Source organism: Canis lupus, chromosome 7 (assembly GCF_048164855.1).
Source record: "Canis lupus baileyi chromosome 7, mCanLup2.hap1, whole genome shotgun sequence".
NCBI lineage: Eukaryota > Metazoa > Chordata > Mammalia > Carnivora > Canidae > Canis > Canis lupus.
Window position 1 is genome coordinate 71619305 of NC_132844.1, and position 20497 is coordinate 71639801.

Consider the following 20497-nt stretch of genomic DNA (forward strand, 5'->3'; position numbering starts at 1 on the left):
ACCAGGAAAGAGCACAGGTGGGAGTGACCCAGTGGAACAACTCGGGAGACAGGTCCTGGAGGAGCCATTCGAGGGGCTACAAAGTGGACCAAAGGTGACCATCTATGCTCAGGATGCATCTATGCCTTGTGAGTGGAACTTCCCAAGGGGACGTCACAGGCAGGACTCTGGCATGCTCTCCTGGCTGCCACATGGGGCCTTGTGAGTCCTTTTCTTTGATTCCTCATGATGGCCGAAGATATTGGAACAGGTGTGGACAGGAAGGAAATAGAATCATTACTTCTGGTCTGGATTCTTGCCCAGTGTTAAACTTCCCCACTAGGTCTTGGACCCTTTACTGCTTGTGCCTCTCTGGCCCTCCCCAGTCAACACATGGTCCCCACACATTACCTCCAGACAGAGTCCTGCCGAGCCTGAGAGTAGAGAGAGGTAGGGACAAACTCAGAGCAGGGAGCCCCAGTCCCTACTGCCCAATCCTCACCCAGAGCAAGGAGAGGCCACACTCACCACTCAAGGGCCCTGGGGACCCAGGGCTAAGGATGTAGATGCAGATGTGGCTCCCAGCCCCTCTCAGCTCTCTGACTTCCAGCTCCTGTTACAGAAGCTTTTCATCCCCTCTGATCTGTGCAGAGGGAGACATAAAGTGCCCCACGTCCTAGGAGAGCCCCTCCCACCCTACCCACTGCCCAGAATTCTTATCTGGGCTTCCACAGCTGCTGGTGGTATCTTGTTCTTGGAGAAAAAAACACGTGCAATGATGACAGTAAGAAAATCAGCAGGAGCAGCAGCAGGCAGGTAGCTGTCCATCCACTCCGGGGCACTGGGGCCTTTCCTGGAAAAGGGCCTTATAGTGACCTGGGCTCCTCAAGGATACAGGCCTGCTCTCCTCTCCCGACCCTGGCTCCTAACTCAACCAGGGTCAGAACCCCCTCCACGGATCACCCCAGGCTCACTTGAGGGCACACAGTGTACAGTGTGGTTCCTTGTGTCTTCCATCTGGCAGGTGAACCTTTGCTCCTCTCCTTGAGACTTTATGGCCCCTCCTGTCCAGTAGGTCCCATTCCCGACACTACTGGTAATCTTTGCTCAGGGGTTCCCATCCTGAAGCCAGGTCAGGGAGGTATTCCTGGGAGAGAAACTGAAAGCCCAGCATGTCAGAGGGATCATGCCTTCCAAGGCCTGGCTGCAGAGCATGTTCACTGTTGGGGGCACTGAGGAAGAAGGCACAGAGCTGGTGAGGTCCATGGCTGAGCCCTGCTCACCTCCACAAAAGACAGAGAGAAAGGCTGCTTCTCCCACTTTCCACCTCTGGCTGAAGCCCTCACTGACCCCAGACCTGCTCCAAGTCTGTTCTGCACCCTGGGACCCAGGTCCTTAGCCCGGGCAGGAGGATGGGCCAGGAATGGGATCTCTTGGATGCATGTGTTACTGCTGAGGAGGGGGCATGGAGGGTGGGCTCTTCGGCTGAGGGGACTCTAAAGGAAACTCTTTGTGACAGGGAGACTGAACTTCCTCTCTTGCTGACACCTGCCTTCTCTGGTTGAGTTCTACGTAGGAAAGCCCACTGCTCCCTGGACTATTAACACTGGAAGATTTCATTTCCATCCCAACCTGCTCGGTGTCTCTAGAGACTGTAACAGGACAGGCGGATCTCAATACAATGTGCCAACAGAACATGTGCGCATCTCATAGGACAGGACTGCTGGGGGAGGCTCAGTGAGTCTGGGGAAGAAGAAGGCTCCTTCCCCGGGGGTCATGCCTGACCTGTCCAAGAAGCCCATTCAGGTTGCATCCCAGGACTTCTTGATTTCCATGATCGCGGTCCAGCTGAGGATGGGGGAACAGTCCATCCACGGGTCTTCAGGTCATAAAGAGAGGAAGAGCTCCCCATCATGGCAGAAATGCCCAAAGCTCCTGGTGCTGTCGTCTTCTGAGATCTTGAGCCCCATATCTCCTGCAGGGAATGCAAGCCTGCCTCCAGCCAGCAGTGACTTCTCCCACCCTGTGTCCCTCTGACTTCCCTGCCCCAGTGACAAACTCCAGCCAGAGGGCCCCCCTTCCTCTCCTCTATGTCTTCTCTGTGCTGGCTCAGTAATGGCCCCCTTAGGCTGAAGTCCACAGACCTTTAGCCCTCACCCCCACCCCCAGCCAAATCCAGGAAAGAGACAGGGCTCTGCTCTCTACCCTGAACTTCCCTGGGAAAGTCCTACCATCACTCTTGCTCTGACCCCACTCTCACCTCGCCTGTGCCTACAGGGCCAGGACACCTGTCAGACTCATTCTGAGGCTGTTTCCAGTCTCTCTCAAGTCCTTGGCCTCTGTGTTCTGCGTCTCAGACCCGGGACTGCTTCTGCCCACAGTCCCTGTGGCTCTACCATGTCAAGGTGGAGGAAGGCTTGATCATCCAAGTGTCCCTCAGTGAAAAATCTCCGATACACATCCATCTTGGACTCCACTGTGAGGTTATAAGAAAGACTGCGGGAATCTGGGGAGGGAGTAGATCACAGATGAAGTAACCTGGAAGGAACAACATAACAGATCCTTCTCTGAAAAGCTCTGCTGTCCTGAACTGCCTGAAATATTGAGCATGCAGAAAATGCACCTGTACAAAGGACAAGAAGGAGGCTTTCCATACAAGAAGAGAGGAAAGGGGGCAGGAAGGAGAGGGAAGAAGGAATGGCAAAGAGAAGTGGAGATGGACAGACATGCAGCATGGGAGCCAGGAGAGGAAGGCATGGGGTCCTGTGGGTGGTGTAGGTAAGAGGTCAAGGGGAGATACTGGCCTGCAAGAAGCAGGGGGAGGGCAAGAAGGCCATGGGGAAGGAGAGGCCTTGTGAGCAGGGAGGCAGGGGCAGTGGGGAGCCCAAGGTTGAGTGATCCATGGCCAGAGATGCCACGGTGCTCAGGGATTATGGTGGAGTGGAGAGCCAGGGGCTGCTGCCTGTGGTGAAAGTTCATCAGGGAAGAGATGGGGTCAAGGGTAGAAAGGGCAGTGAAGCAGAAGGGCTGTATGTTGGAGGGTATGGTGACCACAGGGGAGCTCAGGGTGTGTCAGTGCCCCTAGGGGTGAGGAAGGTGTAGGCTTAGGCCCAAGTGGAAGAGTGGCAGGCTGTGATCCCAGGTGGGGATGGGTTGGACCTGCCAGTGTCCCCTGGGAAAGGTAGTTGGTGGGGGTCTCAGAGCATCAGGGCAGGGAGCCCAGGGGTAGTCTATATTAGAAAGGAGGGGGAGTGGAAGAGAAAATAGAACCAAGACACCACGATGAACTCCTTGCGGAAGGACTTGCATGTGGGGATGGTTCTGGGAGGAACGATAGGCCAGACCCCCAAGGAGGGTTAGGGGAAGACATCCAGCACAGAGCAGGCAGGCTGGGAGGAGGCTGGCTATAAGGAAAGGCTGGCGCTGACCACATGGCAAGAACAACCAGTTCGAAGACTGGGTCAAGAAACCAAAGGGGGGATGAGGGCCGAGGATTAATCTGGGAGGTTGGACCTGGAGTAGCTTTCTGGTCCACAGGGGAGAGGGAATGGCAAGAGGATCAGGGGACACTAGTGCTGAGGCTCTGGGAATGGGGGACTGGGTGACCCTGAAAGAACTTAATTACAGGCTGACAAGAGAGGAGCAGGCATGGGCTGAGAGCAGGGAGGAGGCACTGCTGACTGCAAGGGCCCCATCGGAGGAGCTCCTGAGAGAGGAGAGCTTGGTGAGGGCCAGGCAGGGGGGCGCCAGCAGGCAAGGGGCCCTGGGGGAAGGGTACAGAGGGATCAGGGAGGTCTGGAGTCCAGCCCACAGGGACAGTGGAGGCCACAAGAGGGTGAGGGTAGGATGAAGGAATGGGGACAGAGTGGTGCTAGGTGCTGGCCCAGGATGAAGGAGGGCCAAGGGCAGGTGCCTGCACTGGAAGGGAGGGAGGAGGAAGGGGCACCAAAACTGGAGACAAGTCTGTACATAGGAGCTGTGGAGCCTGCTAGAGGGCTCCCCTTGCTGATGGCAGGAGAGCAGTGGAAGGGAGACTTCTAGACAAAAGGTCATCTCAGGAAGATAGAGTTGGAAAAGTTGGGGGGAGGGAGATCTAGGCCAGAAGCCTCTTTGTGGGCAGTGGCCATGAGATGGAGAGTGGTGAGGACCCAGAAAGGGATCAGAGAAAGGAAAGAGAATGGCAGACAGAGGGTGGGGGCATGGGAGACTCTGAGGGGAGGCGAAGAGATTGGAGAAGGGGGCTTGAGCTGCAGTGGCAGGCAACAGGTACCCCCTTCCTGTGCCACTGGGTGGAAGACATGGTTCTCTGACACTCACCGAAACCCACCGGGACCCCTAGGTGCGCCCCGGGGTCCTGCTGGGCCATTGACCAAGGTGAACCCCACCACCAGTGGAGCTCCCCAGCTGAAAGGCAAAAGGTGCATGTGGCCTGGAGTAGTGGCTACGACTCTGCCTGCCTCACGGTGGCCGTGGCCATGGAGGGCTCAGCATAGCAGCTGAAAATCAAGACCAAAAAGTACAATCCAGTAAAAACATCGGCCATACACTTTCACACTGGGAACAGACAACCAATTAGGAGCAGGACATGAGCTTAGCTGGTGACCACTGAAGTCCCCTAAGTCCAGGGCCAACGGGAGACAAACCAAGAGACCTGGTACCTCCTCACCCCCACCCCAGGCCTGTTGCTAGGGGCGAAAACCCCCAAAAGGTTGGAAACCAGAGATTCCAGATCCCCAGCAGAGTTAGACTCCAGAACAGTGTAGCCAAATGCTGCAGAGGCAGGCTCTGGGCAGGTGACTGTTATAGCCCTAACCTCAGAGGCCCCGGATCCCCGGGGCCCAGAGCAGCACAGATCTCCTTGCACTCCCATAGAAATGAAATTTAACAATACGCCCAAAAAGTAATTAACCACCATAACTGGGATTTATTCCTGGGTTGCAAGGTGGTTCAATATTTGTTAATCAATCAGTGTGATACATCACATCAATCAGAAAAAGGATAAGAACTATGTAATCACTACAGTGGATGCAGGAAAAGTATTTGGCAAGGTACAACATATATTCATGATAAAAACTCTCAACAAACTAGGTTTAGAAGGATCATACCTTAACATTATTATTTATTAAGGCCAAATATGAAAAATCCACAGCTAACATCATCCTTGATGGGGAAAAACTAAGGGCTTTTCCCCTAAGATCAGGATGTCCACTCTCACCACATTTATTCAAGATAGTACTGGATGCCCTAGCATAGCAATCAGACAAGAAAAAGGAATAACGAGGATTCAAACTGGCCAGGAAGAAGGAAAACTTTCACTATTTGCAGATGGAATGATACTGTATATAGAAAACTTAAAAGACTACAAGAATTAATGAATTCAGTACTGTCACAGGATAAGAAAAATCAACGTACAGAAATTTCTTGCATTTCTATACTCCAATAATGAAGCAGCAGAAGAAAAAATTAAGAAAATAATCACATTTAAAATTACACCGAAAATAATAAAATGCCTAAGAATAAATTTAACCAAACAGGTAAAAAGACCTGTGCTCCAAAAACTATAAAACACTGATGAAAGAAATTGAAGATGACAAAAGAAAAGGAAAGACAATCTATACTCATGGATTGGAAGCAAAAATATTGTTAAAATGTCTAACCTACTCAAAGCAACCTACACTTTTAATGCAATCCCTATCAAAGTACCACAAGCATTTCTCACAGAGATAGATCAATCCTAACAATTTGTATGGAACCACAAGAGCCTAATCAATCCTGAAAAACAAAAGCAAAGACAAATATGTATATGTTATATGCATATATATGTAATGTAATACATATAACATGTATTATATATTATCTATATACATATATATGTAATACATATTATGTATGTCATATATATATTACTATGTGTAATATAACAAAAGCAGATTATATTACAAAGCTATAGTAATGCAAATGGTATGGAACTGGCACAAAAATAGCTCAATAGGACAAAACAGAAAATCTGGAAATAAACCCACAATTATATAATCAATTCATCTTTGACAAAGAATTCTTTGAATTCTTTGGAAAGAATATCCAATGGGAAAAAGTCTCCTCAACAAATGATGTTGGGAAAACTGGATAGCAACCTGCAGAAGAATGAAACAGGATCATCTTATACCATACACAAAAATGAATTCAAAATCGATTAAAGACTTCAACGTGAGGCCTGACGCAGTAATTTCTCTGACATCACACAGCACAGCAACATTTTTCTAGGTATGTCTCCTGCGGAAGGGAAGCAAAAGCAAAAATAAACTATTGGAACTATATCACAATGATAAGTTTTTGCACAGCAATGCAAACAAACAACAAAACCCAAAAGCAACCTATGTAAAGGGAGAAAATATTTGCAAATGATGTATCTGATAAAGGATTAATATCCAAAATATACAAGTAAATTACACAGTTCAATGCCCAAAAAACCAATATTCCAATTAAAAAATTGACAGAAGGCAGAACAGACATGTTTCCAAAGAAGACATCCAGATGACCAACAGAGACATAAAAATATATTCAACATCTCTCATCAGGGAAATGCAAATCAAAACCACACTGAGATATCACCTCACACCTATCAGCATGGCTAACATCAACAACACAAGAAACAACAGGTGTTGGCGAGGATGTGGAGCAAAAGGAACCCCCATGCACTAGAGGTGGGAATGCAAACTGCTGCAACCACTGTAGAAAGCAGTATGGAGGTTCCTCAGAAAATTAAAAATAGAATTACAATATGATCCAGTTATTCCACTATTGGGTATTTCCCCAAAGGATATGAAAACATTAATTTGAAAAGATACATACACTTCTGTGTTTATTGCAGCATTATTTATAATAGTCGAATTATGAAAGTGGACCACATGTCCACTGATAGAAATCAGTTAAGCAGAAGTGGTATATTTATACACTGGAATGATACTCAACCATATAAAAGAATGAAATCTTGATGTCTGCAATAGCATGGATGGATCAAGAGAGTATAATGCTAAGTGACATCAGTCAGGGAAAGACAAAGACCAAATGATTTCGCTTATATGTGGAATTTAAGAAACAAAACAAATGAACAAAGCAAAAAAGAGACAAACCAAAATACAGGCTCAGAACTACGGAGAACAAATGGAAAGTTACCAGAGGACTGGTGGGTAGGGGGATGGGGGAAGCAGGTGAAGGAGTTAAGAGTACACTTATCTTGGGCAGCCCCAGTGGCGCAGCGGTTTAGCGCCGCCTGCAGCCCAGGGTGTGATCCTGGAGACCCCGGGATCGAGTCCCACATCGGGCTCCCTGCATGGAGCCTGCTTCTCCCTCTGCCTGTGTTTCTGTCTCTCTCTCTCTAGCTGTGTCTCTATGAATAAATAAATAAAATCTTTAAAAAAAAAAAAAAGAGTACACTTATCTTGAACAGCACAGAGTAATGTATCAAATTGTTGAATCACTATATTGTACACTTAAACTAATATAATACTGTATGTTAACTCTCCTGGAGTTAAAAACAACAAAACAAAATAAAACAAAACAAAGATTAGTGAGTGGGTGTCCTTCATGTATGTCCAAGGCACTTTTCCTACTGCTGTTTAAATGGAGTCCTGAGGTGAGTGAGACTGCACACAAACTTTAAGAGTGAGTCCGTCAAACCATCTTTCTTTGGTTTTCCTGAGTATAATCCCTTTGGATTTCAAAGCCAGGCAAGTTAGGGGCTCTTCTCTCCTGTGCAGGACCTGGGATTTAGTGCACAGACCCCTTGCTTCTCAGTGAAGTTTTATATCTTTGAGAACCCACCATATTTTGGATTCTTGAAGTGGGTTTTTTAGTTTTGGTTTTGGTTATGGTTTTGCTTTTGCTTTTGGCATGAGTGTCTCTGCCTCTCTTACCTCTTTTGATGATGCCCTTTTATCCCTTGTTGTGGAGGCTTAGGTCTTCTTCAGAGGAGATTATTCTGTATGTAGTTGTAAATCTGTTGAGTCCATGGAAGGAGATGGGTTCAAGGATATTCGTGAGCTGCCATCTTGAACAAATCCCCAGACACCATCTTGATTACTGTCGTTTTGCTAGAAGTTTTGAAATTGGGACTTGGAGGTCCTACTACTTTGGCTTCTTTTTTTAAAGATTGGCTATTTTAAGTTCCTTGAATTTTCCTGTGAATATAGAATCAGTTTGTCAATTTTTAAAAAGGAGCTAGTTACGTATCCCATAGGGATTGTGTTGAATCTGTAAATGAATGTGGAAAACTTTGCCATCTTAACATTGTCTTCTGATTCCTGAATGTTTGGTTTTCCATTTACTTATATGTTTTTAAGTTTCTGTCAATAATGTTTTGTAGTATTCAGAGTATATGTTTTGCACTTCTTTTGTGATTTGTATTTCTAATACTTTTTTTCATTTAAGTGGTGTTATAAATGGAGTTGTTTTCTTAGTTGCATTGTTGGATTAATTATTGAAAGTGTATGAAATATAACTGATTTTTATATATTGGCTTCATTTCCTGCAACCTCATTGAACTTGTTTATTCATTCTAATAGCTTTTTAGTTAACTCCCTAGGATTTTCTATATAGAAGACATCTGCGAATAGAAGTAATTTTACTCCTTTTTTTTTTTTTCTGATCAGAATGCATTTTATCTTATTTCTTGCTCTAGAAACTCCAGCACAAATTTTAATGGAAGTGGTGAGAGTGGACATCCTTTTGGTGTTGCTGATCTTAGGAGAAAAACAAGTCTTTCACCATTAAGTAAGATGTTAGCTTACCGGTTTCTATAAATGCCTTTAATCAGGTTGAGGAAATTCCCTTCTGTTAGTAGCTTGTTGAGACTTTTATCATGATTTTGTCAAATGCTTCTTGTCTGTCTGTTGAGATAACCATGCAGCTTTTGTTTTCTAGTATATAAATATGGTGGATTACACTGATTGATATGGATGTTAAACCAGTCTTGAATTTCCAGAATAAATTTCATTAGGCTTGCATGTAATTCTTTGTATGTTGCTGGATTTTATTTGTCACATTCTTTTGAAATTTTTGCATCCATATTCATAAAAGTTAATGGTCTGTAGTTTTCTTGTCTTGTGATATCTTTGTCTGGTTTTGGTATCTGAATAATCCCAGCCTCATAGAATGAGTTGGGTTCCCTCCTGTCCTTCTTGGAAGGGTTTGTAAAGAATTGATATTATTTCAGCATGTGGTATAATTCACAAGTGAAGCCATTTGGAATTGTTTTTTTTTGTTTTTTGCTGAAGATTTTTTGACAAATGACTCCATCTTCTACTTCATTATAGGTATATTCAGATAGTCTATTTCTTCTTGAGTCAGCTTTAGTCATTTGTGTCTTTCCATGTTTTTGTCTATTTTATGCAAGTAAGTTAATTTTTTGGCATATAATTGTTCATCATAATCTCGTAATTCTCTTTATTTCTGTGTGGTCAGTTCTAATATCCTCTCTTTCATTGCTGATCCCAGTAATTAGGGTCATTTCTCTCTCTTTTGTTTCAAAGAGTCTAGTTGAGGATTTGTCAATTGGGTTGATCTTTCAAAAGCTCACATTTGACTTAGTTTTATATATTATAATTTTATTCTTTTTCATTTCATCAACTTCCACTCTAATTTTTCCCCCACTCTAATTTTCCCCCCCTTTTGCTTGCTTTTGGTTTAGTTTGCTCTTCTTTCTTTCTTGACTTAATGTGGAAGTTTATGTAACTGACTGGAGATGTTGCTATTTTTTTTTAAGATTTTACTTATTTATTCATGAAAGATGCAGAGAAAGAAGCAGAGACATAGGAAGAGGGAGGAGAAACAGGCTCCATGCAGAAAGCCCACTGTGGAACTCCATGCAGAAAGCCCCCGATCATGCCCTGAGCTCAACTGCTGAGCCATCCAGGCATCCTGAGATGTTGCTTTTTCATATAGCTATTTACAGCTATGTTTTTGCCTCTCAGCACTGCTTTAGCAGCACCCTCTAGGTTTTGGTATGTCTGTCTTCATTTTTATTAATCTCAAAGTATTTTCTGATTTCCATTTTGATATCTCTTTGACCTTTTGATATGCAGAACTGTGTTGTTTAATTCTGCATATTTTTGTTCACTCATTCTGAGTTTCCAAAATTTCCAGTTATTGATTGACTTCTAGTATCTGGAACTGTGATAAAAGACATACATCAGTTGCATATATCATCCAGTGCTCATTACATCAAATGCCTTCCTGAATGCCCATCACCCAATTATCCCTTCCCCAGACGCCCCCTCCCCTCCCACAGCCCTCTAGGTTGTTTTCTAGAGTTCATTATCTCTTATGGTTTGCCTCCCTCTCAATTTTCATTTATTTTATTTTTCCTTCCCTTGTGCTATGTTAATCTGTTTTGTTTTTTAATTTCACATATGAGCGATATCATATGGTATTTATATGCCCATTTCTTCCTCTGATTCACCTATTATACTTAGTATAATCATCTCTAGTTCATCAACCTTGTTGCAAATGGCAAAAATCTCATTCTTTTTGATGGCTCAGTAATATTCTATTATATATATCTATGTATAAATACATACACATCTCACATCTTCTTTATCCCTTCATCTGTCAGTGGACATCTGGACTTCATCCATAGTTTGGCTATTGTAAACATTGCTTCTATGAATATTGGGGTGTATGTGCCCCTTCAAAACACTATTTTTGTATCTTTTGGATAATTACCTAGTAATGCAGTTGCTGGGTCATAGGGTAGTTGTATTTCTAACTTTTTGAGGAACCTCTATAGTGTTTTCCACAGTGGCTGCAATAATTTGAATTCCCACCAACAGTCAAAGAGTGTTCCTCTTTCTCCACATCCTAGCCAACATTTATTGTCTTCTGACTTGCTCATTTTAGCCATTCTGACTGGTGTGAGGTATAATCTCATCGTGTTTTTTAGAAGATTTTATTTATTTATTCATAAGAGACACACAGAGAGAGGCAGAGGCACAGGCAGAGGGAGAAGCAGACTCCCTGCAGAAAGCCCAATGTGGGGCTCCATCCCCTGGGGCTCCAACCCAGGATCTGGGATCATGCCCTGAGCCAAAGGCAGACGCTCAGCCACTGAGCCACCCAGGCGCCCTTCGTTGTTTTTTTTTTTTTTTTAATAAATTAATTTTTTATTGGTGGTCAATTTACCAAAATACAGAATAACATCCCGTGCTCATCCCGTCAAATGTCCCCCTCAGTGCCCGTCACCCATTCACCCCCACCCCCTGCCTTCCTCCCCTCCCACCACCCCTAGTTCGTTTCCCAGAGTTAGGAGTCTTTATGTTCTGTCTCCCTTTCTGATATTTCCCACACATTTCTTCTCCCTTCCCTTATATTCCCTTTCACTATTATTTATATTCCCCAAATGAATGAGAACATACACTATTTGTCCTTCTCCGATTGACTTACTTCATTCACCATAATACCCTCCAGTTCCATCCACGTTGAAGCAAATGGTGGGTATTTGTTGTTTCTAATGGCTGAGGAATATTCCATTGTGTACATAAACCACATCTTCTTTATCCATTCATCTTTCGATGGACACCGAGGCTCCTTACACAGTTTGGCCCCTCGTTGTTTTTTTGTTTGTTTGTTTGTTTTTAATTCATGAGAGACAGAGAGAGAGAGAGAGAGAGAGAGAGGCAGAGACACAGGCAGAGGGAGAAGCAGGCTCCATGCAGGGAGCCTGATGTGGGACTCGATCCCGGGTCTCCAGGATCAGGCCCTGGGCTGAAGACTGTGCTAAACCACTGAGCCACCGGGGCTGCCCCTCATTGTGGTTTTGATTTGTGTTTACCTTGATGCTAAGTGATGCAGAGCATTTTTTTTCATGTGTCTCTTGGCCATCTGTATGTTTTCTTTGGAAAAATGTCTGTTCACGTCTTCTGCCCATCTCTTGACTGGAGTTTTTGTTTTTTGGGTGTTGATGTTGATAAGTTTTTTATAGATTTTGGATACTAGCCCTTTATCTGATATGTCATTTGCAAATGTCTTCTCCCATTCTTTAGGTTGTCTTTTACTTTTTCCAACTGTTTGTTTGCTGTGGAAAAGCTTTTTATCTTTTTTAAAAATATATTTTATTTATTTATTCACGAGAGACAGAGAGAGAGAGACAGAGACAAAGACAGAGACACAGGCAGAGGGAGAGGGAGAAGCAGGCTCCATGCAGGGAGCCTGATGTGGAACTTGATCCTAGGACTCCAGGATCATGCCCTGGGCCGAAGGCAGGCGCTAAACTGCTGAGCCACTCAGGGATCCCCAAAAGCTTTTTATTTTGATGAACTCTCAAGAATTCAAATTCTTGACTTTATTTCCCTTGCTTTTGGAGACATGCCTAGCCAGAATTGCTGCAGCCAAGGTCAAAGAGTTTGCTGCCTGTGTCCTCCTCTAGGATTTTGATGGATTCCAGTCTCACATTTAGTTCCTTCATCCATTTTGAGTCTAGTTTTGTGTGTGGTATAAGAAAGTGATCCAGTTCCCTTCTTCTGCATGTGGCTGTCCAATGTTCCCAACACCATCTGTTGAAGAGACTGTTCTTTTTCTATCAGGTATTCTTTATTGCTTTGTTGAAGTCTAGTTGACCACAGAGTGGAGGGTCCATTTCTGGGTTCTCTATTCTGTTCCATTGATCTATGTGTCTGGTTATGTTGTTGTTTTAACGTTTTATTTATTTATTCATGAGAGACACAGTGAAAGGCAGAGACATAGGCAGAGACCCCTCACAGGGAGCCTGATGTGGGACTCAATCCCAGGATCCTGGGATCACAACCTGAGCCAAAGACAGACACTCAACCACTGAGCCACCCAGGTGCCCCTATGTGTCTGTTTTTGTGCTGGTAACATACTGTTGTGATGATTACAACTTTGTAATACAGCTTGAAGTCCATAATTGTGATACCTCTAGATTTAGTTTTCTTTTTCAACATTGCGTTGGATATTTGGGGTCTTTTCTAGTTCCATACACATTTTATTTTATTTTATTTTTTTAAAAGATTTTAATCATTCATGAGAGACACAGAGAAGGAGAGGCAGAAACATAAGCATAGAGAGAAGCAGGCTCCTGGCAGGAAGCCCAATGTAGGACTCAATCTCGGGACTCCGGGATCACATCCTGAGTCAAAGGCAGATGCTCAACCACTGAGCCACCCTGCCGTCCCTCCATACAAATTTTAGAGTTGCTTGTTCCAGCTCTATGAAAAAGGCTGATGACTTTTTGATAGGGATTGCAATGGATATGTAGATTTCTTTGTGTATTGTGGACATTTTAACAATATTTATTCTTCCAATTCACGAGCATGGACTGTTTTTCCATTTCTTTGTGTCTTTCACAAGTATTCTATACCTTTCAGAATACAGATCCTTTACCTACTTGGTTAGGTTTATTTCTAGGTGTATTTTGGTGTTTTGTTTTTTTTTTTTGGTGCAATTGTAAATGGGATCAATTATTTCATTTCTCTTTCTTTGGCATCTTTGTTAGTGTATAAAAATGCAACTGACTTCTGTGCATTGAACATATATCATGCAACATTGCTGAATTCCTGATCAGTCTAGCAATTTTTGGGTGCAGTCTTGAGTTTTCTACATAGAGTTGCATGCCTTCTGTGAAGAGTGAGAATTTGACTTCTTTTTTGCTGATTTGGATGGCTTTTATTTCTTTTTGTTGTCTGATTCCAGTACTATATTGAGCAACAGTGGTGAGAGTGGATGTCCCTGTCGTGTTCCTGACCTTAGGGGGAAACCTTTCAGTTTTATGCATTGAGGATGATATTCACTGTGGGTTTTTCTTGTATGGCTTTTTTGATATTGAGATATGTTCCTTCTATTCCTTCACTGCAGAGAGTTTTTTTTTTAATCAACAATTTTTTTTTGTCAAATGCTTTTTCTGCATCTATTGAGAAGATCATATAGTTCTTGTCCTTTCTTTTCTTGATGTGGTGTATCACATTAATTGATTTGCAGATGTTGTACCACTTCTGCAGCTCAGGAATAAATCTCACTTGGTCATGGCGAATAATCCTTTTGATGTATGGTTGGATCCTATTAGCATAATATCTTGATGAGGAATTTTGCACCATGGATCTTGGTCTGTAATCTCCTTTTTGATGGGATCTTTTTCTGGTTAGGGGATCAAGGTAATGCTGGCCTCTAAAACGAGTTTGGAAGTTTCCCCACCACTTCTATGAATAGGTATGAATTCTTCTTTAAATGTTTGGTAGAATTCCACTGGGAAGCAATCTGGCCCTGAACTCTTGTTTCTTGGGAGATCTTTAATTATTGATTCAATTTCTTTGCTGGTTATGGGTCTGTTCAGGTTTTCTATTTCTTCTTGTTTCAGTTTTGGTAGTTTATATGTTTCTAGGAATGTATCTATTTCTTCCAGATTGCCTAATCTGTTGGTAACACTTGCTCATAATATTTTCTTTATTTGGGTCCTTTCTCTTTTCTTTTTGGTAAGTCTGGCTAAGGATTTATTGATCTTATCATTTCTTTCAGAGAACCAGCTTCTAGTTTCATTGATCTGTTCTACTGTGTTTTTTTTTAATTTCTATATCATTGATTTGTGCTCTAATTGTATTATATCTCTTCTCTTACTGGATTTAGGCTTTATTTCCTATTCTTTTTCCAGCTCTCTTAGGTGTAAGGTTGGGTTATTTGGGACTTTTCTTGTTTCTTGAGAAAGGCTTGTATTGCTATGTACTTCCCTCTTAGGACCACCTTTGCTGCATCCTAAAGGTTCTGAGCTTTTGTGTTTTCATTTTCATTTGCTTCCATGTGCTTTTAAAAATTCTTCTTTAGTTTCCTGGTTGACCCATTCATTCTTTAGTAGGATGATTTTTAACCTTCATGTATTTGTGTTCCTTCTAAAGTTTTTCTTGTGATTGATTTCACACTTTAAAGCATGTGGTATGAAAATATGTAGGGAATAATCTCAATATTGGATATCAATTGAGTCCTGATTTGTGACCCAGTATGTCATCTCTTCTGGAGAATGTTCTATGTGCACTCAAGAAGAATGAGTGTTTTGCTACTTTAGGATGAAAGGTTCTGAATATACCTGTGAAGTCCATCTGATCCATTGTGTCATTCAAAGCCCATATTTCCTTGTTTATCTTCTGCTTAGATGATCTGTCCATTGCTGTGAGTGGGGTACTGAAGTCCCCTGTTATGGTTGTGTTATTATCAATGTGTTTCTTTAACTCTGCTATTAATTGGTTTATATAATTGGCTTCTCTCAAGTTAGGAGCATAAATATTTATAATTGTTAGATCTGCTTATTGGATAAGCCCTTTTATTATGATATAGTGTCCTTCTTCATCTCTTATTACAGTCTTTGATTTATACAGTTTGTCTGTAATAAGGATTGTTACTCCAGCTTTCTTTTGATGTCCATCAGCATCGATAAATGGTTTCCACCCCCTCACTTTCAATCTGGAGGTGTCTTTGGGTCTAAAATGAGTGTCTTGGGATCCCTGGGTGGCGCAGTGGTTTAGCGCCTGCCTTTGGCCCAGGGTGCGATCCTGGAGACCTGGGATCCAATCCCACGTCGGGCTCCCGGTGCATGGAGCCTGTTTCTCCCTCTGCCTATGTCTCTGCCTCTCTCTCTCTCTCTCTGTGACTATCATAAATAAATTTTAAAAAAATTTTAAATAAAAATAAAAAATAAAATGAGTGTCTTGTAGGAGCATATTGATGTGGTTTTGTTATCTAATCTAATACCCTGTGTCTTTGATTGGAACATTTAGTCCATCTACATTCAGAGTAATTATTGAAAGGTATGAATTTCATGTCATTGTATCACTTCTAAAGTCTCTGTTTCCATAGATTGTCTATGTTTCTTTCTGGCCTTTGTTACTTTTGAGCTGTCTCTTCACTCAAAGGATTCCCTCTAGTATCTCTTGCAACAACTGATTTAGTGTTCACAAATTCCTTTAGTTTTTGTTTGTCCTGGAAACTCTTTATTTCTCCTCTTTATCATCTGCGTGACAGATAAAGTATTCATAGCTGCATATCATTCCCATTTAGCACCTTGAATACATCATGCCAGTCCTTTCTGGCTTGCCAAGTCTTTGTGGACAGGACTGCTGCCAGCCTTATGTGCTACCCTTTTAGATTAAGGACCTCTTGTCTTGAGCTACTTTCAGGATTTTCTCTTTATCTCTGAAATTTCCAAACTTTCTTATTATACGTCAAGGTGTTGACCTATTTTTATTGATTTTAAGGGGGTTGCTCTATGCCTCCTGGTTAAATGCCTATTTCCTTCCCCCAGATTAAGGAAGTGCTCAGCTAAAATTTGTTCAAATAAACATCCGGCCCCTACTTCATTTTCTGGGACCCCTATCATCCGGATATTATTTCACTTTATGGAATCACTGAGATCTCCAAATGTCCCTTCATAAGTCAGTAGTTGACTTTCTTTTTTCTCAGCTTCCTCATTTTCTGTTATTTTGTTTTCTATATCACTGGCTCTTTCTTTCATCTCATTTATCCTCATTGTCAGAGACTTCATTTGCATCTGCATCTCAGTAATAGCATTTCTAATTTCAGCCGGATTAGATTTTAAATCTTTAATTTCTACAGTAAGGGATTCTCTAATGTCTTCTATGCTTTTTTAAATGCCCAGATAATATATTTTTCTTTACATTTTAAAATTTAAATTCAATTTGCCAACATATAGTGCTCATCCCACCAAGTGCCTTCCTCATTGCCCGTCACCCAGTTACCCCATCTCCGCATCCACTTTCCCTTCCACAACCCTTTGTTTGTTTCCCAGAGTTAGGAGTCTCTCATGGTTTGTCTCCCTCTCTAATTTTTCCCACTCAGTTCCCCTCCTTTCTCTCATAATTGCTTTCACTATTTCTTAAATACCCCATATGAGTGAAACCATATGATGATTGTCCTTCTCCAATTGACTTATTTCACCTGGAGCATAATACCCTCCAGTTCCATCCACGTTGAAGCAAATGGTAGGTATTCATCCTTTCTGATGGCTAATATTCCATTGTATATATAGACACATTTTCTTTATCCATTCATCTGTCGAAGGACATCATGGCTCCTTCCACCATTTGGCTATTGTGGACATTGCTGCTATAAACATTGGGGTGCAGGTGTCCTGGTATTTCAATGCATCTGTATCTTTGGGGTAAATCCCCAGTAGTGCAATTGCTGGGTCATAGGGTAGCTCTATTTTTAACTTCTTTATTTTAAAAAAATATATATTTTATTTATTTATTTATTTATTTATTTATTTATTCATGAGACACATGTGCGTGCGTGCACACATACACACAACACACACACAAGAGGCAGAGACACAGGCAGAAGGAGAATCATGCAGGGAGCCCAATGTGGGATTCGATCCCCGGACTCCAGGATCATGTCCTGAGTCAAAGGTAGGCGCCAAAGCGCTGAGCCACCCAGGCGTCCCTATTTTTAACTTCTTGAGGAACCTCCACACTGTTTTCCTGAGTGGCTGCACCAGCTTGCATTCCCACTAACAGTGCAAAGGGTTCCCCTTTCTCCACATCCTCTCCAACATTTGTTGTTTCTTGTTAATTTTCACCATTCTTACTGGTGTGACCTGGGATCTTATTGTGGTTTTGATCTGTATTTCCCTGATGGCAAGTGATGTGGAGCATTTTCTCATGTGCTTGTTGGCCATGTGTAGGTCTTCTTTGGAGAAATTTCTGTTCATGCCTTCTGCCTATTTCATGATGGGATTGTTTGTTTCATGGGTGTTGAGCTTGGTAAGTTCTTTATAGATCTTGGATACTAGCCCTTTATCTGATAGGTCATTTGCAAATTTCTCTCATTCAGTAGGTTGTCTTTTAGTTTTGTTGACTGTTTCTTTTGCTTTGCAGAAGCTTTCTATCTTTTTTTTCTTAAAGGTTTTATTTATTTATTCATGAGAGACAGAGAGAGAGAGAGGCAGAGACACAGGCAGAGGGAGAAGCAGGCTCCTCACAGGGAGCCCGATGTGGGACTTGATCCCGGAACCCCAGGATCACATCCTAAGCCAAAGACAGACGCTCAACTGCTGAGCCACTTAGGTGTCCCAGAAACTTTTTATCTTGATTAAATCCCAATAGTTCATTTTTGCTTTTTATTCCCTTGACCTCATAGATGTGTGTTGCAAGAATTTGCTGTGGCCAAGTTCAAAAAGGGTTTTGCCTGTGTTCTCCTCTCGGATTTTGATGGATTCTTGTCTCACATTAGGTCTTTCATCCATTTTGAGTTTATCTTTGTGTCTGGTGTAAGAGAATGGTCTAGTTTCAATCTTCTGCACATGGCTGTCCAATTTCCCAACACCATTTATTGAAGAGACTGTCCCTTTTCCAGTGGATACTCTTTCCTGCTTTGCTGAGTATTAGTTGACCATAGAATTGAGTGTCCATTTCTGGATTCTTTATTCTGTTCCATTGATCAATGTGTCTGCTTTTGTGCCAATACCATACTGTCCTGATGACCACAGCCTTGTAATACAGCTTGAAATCTGGCATTATGATGCCCCTGGCATTGGTTTTTTTTTCTATATTCCTCTGGCTATTTGAGGTCTTTTTGATTCCATACAAATCTTAAGATTATTTGTTCCAACTCTATGAAGAAAGTCCATGGTATTTTGATAGGGATTGTATTGAATATGTACATTGCCCTGGGGAGCATAGACATTTTCATAGACATATGCCCTGGGGAGCATAGACATTTTCACCATATTAATTCTTCCAATCCATGAGCATGGAATGTTTTTCCATCTCTTTACATCTTCCTCAATTTCTTGCAGAAGTGTTGTGAGTTTTTAGGGTATAGATCCTCTACCTCTTAGGTTAGGTTAGGTTTATTCCTAGGTATCTTATGCTTTTGGGTGCAATTGTAAATAGGATTGACTCCTTAATTTCTTTTCTTCAGTCTCATTGTTAGTGTACAGAAATGCCACTGATTTCTGTGCATTGATTTTGTATCCTGCCACATTGCTGAATTGCTGTGTGAGTTCTAGTAGTCTTGGGATAGAGTCTTTTGGGTTTTCTATGTACAGTATCATCTGTATATAGATATCCTCTAGACTGCCTAATCTGTTGGCATCTGATTGCTAATAATACGTTTTTAAAATCGTTTGTATTTCCTTGGAATTTGTTGTGATCTCTCCTCTGTCAGTGATTTTGTTAGATCTTTTTTCTTTTTAATAAGGATGGCTAGAAGCTATTTTATTAATTCTTTCAAAGAACCAGCTCCTGGTTTTGTTGATCTATTCTACAGTTCTTCTGGTCTCTATTTCATTGAGCTCTTCTCTAATCTTTATTATCTCTCTTCTTCTGCTGGATTCAGGCTTTATTTGCTGTTCTTTCTCCAATTCTTTTAGGTGCAAGGTATTTGCTATGTATTTGAGCAAGGTATTTTAGCTATGTATTTGAGTTTTCTCCAATTTTTTGAGGTAGGCTTATATTGTGATGTATTTCCCTCTTAGGACCACTTTTGCTGTATCCCAAAGATTTTTTTTTAATTTTTTTAAATTTTTATTTATTTATGATAGTCACAGAGAGAGAGAAAGAGAGGCAAAGACATAGGCAGAGGGAGAAGCAAGCTCTATGCACCGGGAGCCCGACGTGGGATTCGATCCCGGGTCTCCAGGATCGCGCCCTGGGCCCAAGGCAGGCGCCAAACCGCTGCGCCACCCAGGGATCCCTCCCAAAGATTTTGAACAGTTATATTTTCATTTTCATTAGTTTCTGTGAATCTTTTTAATTCTTCTCTTTTTTACTGGTTGACCCATTCATCTTTTAGTAGGATGCTCTTTAACCTCCATGTGTTTGAGTTTCCTCCAAATTTCTTCTTGTGATTGAGTTGTAGTTTCAAACATTGTGATATGAAAATATGCAGGAGACAATCCCAATCTTTCCCTATGGGTTGAGACCTGATTTGTGACCCACTATGTGGTCTATTATGGAGAAAGTTCCATGTGCACTTGAGAAGAATGTGTGTTCAGTTGCATTAGGCTGAAATGTTCTGTATATGCCTGTGAAATCCATTTGGTCCAGTGTATCATTCAAGACCCTTGTTTCTTTGGTGATATCCTGCTTAGAATATCTGTCATTTGCAGAGAGTGCCGTGTTGAAGTTTCCTACTATTTGTGTATTATTATCTAAGTATCTCCTTACTTTGGTTATGAATCAATTGATATACTTGGCAGCTCCCACATTAGAGGCATAGATATTCATAATTGTTAGGTCTTCTTGTTGGATAGACCTTTTAAGTATGATATAGTGCCCCTCTGCATCTTACTACAGTATGGGATAAAATCTAATTTATTTGATATGAGGACTGCTACCCCAGCTTTCTTTTGAGGACCATTTGAATGGTAAATTGTTCTCCACCCCTTTATTTTCAGGCTGAGGTGTCCTTAGGTGTAAAATGAGTCTCTCGTAGACACATACAGATGGGTCTTGCTTTTTTATCCAGTCCATACCCTGCATCTTTTGATGCGATAATTTAG

The 20497-nt window shown here is 42.0% G+C and overlaps 1 pseudogene; it reads right to left on the minus strand.

Annotated features, from left to right (window-relative positions):
• Positions 1-909: 909 nt before the first annotated feature.
• On the minus strand, positions 910-2444 carry LOC140636432 (MHC class I polypeptide-related sequence B-like; annotated as a pseudogene).
• Between the last annotated feature and the right edge of the window lie 18053 nt (positions 2445-20497).